Source organism: Bombyx mandarina, chromosome 03 (assembly GCF_030267445.1).
Source record: "Bombyx mandarina strain Sakado chromosome 03, ASM3026744v2".
In the NCBI taxonomy this organism is placed as follows: Eukaryota; Metazoa; Arthropoda; class Insecta; order Lepidoptera; family Bombycidae; genus Bombyx; species Bombyx mandarina.
In genome coordinates this window covers 9,225,110-9,227,571 of record NC_143210.1, presented here as the reverse complement: position 1 = coordinate 9,227,571, position 2,462 = coordinate 9,225,110, and the positions used below count along the sequence as shown (strand labels likewise).

General features: G+C 32.7%; 1 protein-coding gene across 1 annotated transcript in view; it reads right to left on the bottom strand.

The window, feature by feature from the left end:
* LOC114251575 (estradiol 17-beta-dehydrogenase 11) overlaps positions 1-2,462 on the bottom strand; it is a 54,316-nt gene that overhangs the window by 2,482 nt on the left and 49,372 nt on the right. The window lies entirely within an intron of this gene.

Below are 2,462 nucleotides of genomic sequence, written 5' to 3'. Positions count from 1 at the left end.
TACAGTGTAAATGCGCCCCCCACCTTGACATATAAGTTCTAAGGTCTTGAGAATAGATACAACAGCTGTGCCCCACCCTTCAAACCGAAACACATTACTGCTTCACGGCAGAAATAGGCGGGGTGGTGGTACCTACCCGCGCGGACTCACAAGAGGTCCTACCACCAGTAAAGAATAAGTACGGGAATATTGCCTAAGTTTAATAGATCGTGGGTATGAGACTTGATACGCAGTTCAATGTTTGAAATAAAAAATAATTGAAAAAATTACTGTAAACAAGTTAGAAAAGCGATCGTCCATAGTTTGTATGGGTCTCGATCCCGCACTTCCCTACTACCACGAATCACTACATAGTATAAAACAAAGGCGCTTTCTCTGTCCCTATATTCCTATGTATGCTTAAATCTTTAAAACTATGCAAAAGATTTTGATGCGGTTTTTTTTAATAGATAGAGTGACTGAAGAGGAAGGTTTATATGTATAATAACGTTCATTAAATAGTGGAGAAATCTCTATATATAAAAATGAATTGCTGTTCGTTAGTCTCGCTAAAACTCGAGAACGGCTGGACCGATTTGGCTAATTTTGGTCTTGAATTATTCGTGAAAATCCAGGGAAGGTTTAAAAAGTGAGAAAATATAAAAAAGCTCGGAATTACATAAAAACAAACAATTTTGTTTTTCCTTTGATGTGTCCCCTTGATGTGCCTTTTATTTATCGATTGAGGCACTACGACGTCTGCCGGGTCAGCTAATCAATAATAAATTATAGTTTCCGAAGCGAAGCGAGGACGGGGTCGCTAGTATATTTATTATGTTAAATTCGTTCAAAATGAAACCGAGTCTCCCTCGTTTTGGTTCTGTGGCCCTCGCTATTATCAAGCCGTGTAGAATGTTTCGAGTTTATTAAGATATGGTTTTCATCATTAACCCGTATCGATATAGGCTACTCAGAGAAAACTTTATACAAAAATGATGTGAAGAACATTAGGGCTGTGGCCAATATGCTCCGGTAACCGATTAACTCCTGGTTCGTTCACCCATATATACACTTAAAAAAACATGAGTATATTTTTCAACCTCGCGAAGACTATAAACTTTTTAAACTAACTAGAGGTCCCGCAGTAGTCGAAATTCAACTATAATTAATTGGAATTGTAAGTTTGTACACTATTATGATTGTATTTTATACTTCTATAATCACAAATTTCGCCAAGACTATACTATAAAAAATATTAACAAAGACAAACAATATTTAATCTATTCTCAATTTGACTACAGACGTCAAGAACAAAAGTTTGACAATAATAAACTATTTATTGCATGCGTGTGTGCGTCAAATACATCGTATGTGGTGTGTGTAATGTTTTCTTTATTGATTTGAAGTATCTTTTATGCATTATTTAAAAAAAAAATTAGCATTGTGCACTTCTTCTCTATATTCTCTATAAGTGTGGAAAATTTAATACTCCTCCGTCCGTGCAATTTTCGTAAAAAGGGATATAAAGTTTTTGCTTCACGTATTAATATATAGATATGCAAATTCTATGCAATCTTCGCGTCGGAATTTTTTTAATGGCGTTGTTCGGTGACATCAACCTTCATAAATAAACCACACATCTGTTTCCCGAAAATGTACGTTAAATACGATGTCAAATATTTAGATTTCCTCATTGGTTTATATGAAAAATTTAAACTTAGTGATTTTTTTTTTTTAGACTGCCTTTGTTTTCAAGCCTTTAGATAATGTGATTAATGAGCATCATTAAAATTTCATTATTAATTTTGTGTTAAACGTGAAGCTTCACCTAAACAGAATCGTTGGCTATACATTTGTATATTATTCTTAGTTCCGTTTCTAACAGGTAATCAAAATAGGTACCTATTTAATTTGGCTTTCACATTAAATTTTATTCGCTTTCATTTAACTACAAAGCCTTTAACATCGAACCAAATAAATGAACATAAGATATTAAAGAAGACGATATTTAAATGTATATTAAATGTATATTTGACGACCGTCTGGTGTAGTGGTAAGTGACATGGTCACTACACAAGGGGGTCGCGGGTTCGAATCCCGCCAAGGGAAGATATTTGTATGATAAATATAAATGTATTTTCCAGGGTTATGGATGTATATTAAATATATGTATGTGTATAATAAAAATCTTACATTTATTTCCGTTATCTGGTACCTGTAACACAAGTTCTTTACGAACTTATCATGGGACCAGTTAACGTGGCGTGATTATTAGTAAATATTTATTTATTTATTTATTTATTTATTTATATATTTGAATATATTGAACCTTATATAAAATACTAAGAAACAAGTGAATGTAAAAATTAACAAAACCTTAATAAGTGAATGGTCGTTAAAAATTGTAAATACGTTTTTGGTATCGATTATTCTATGCAAAATAACAATGGTAACTATTATTACGAAAATAGCTCTTTACTTTG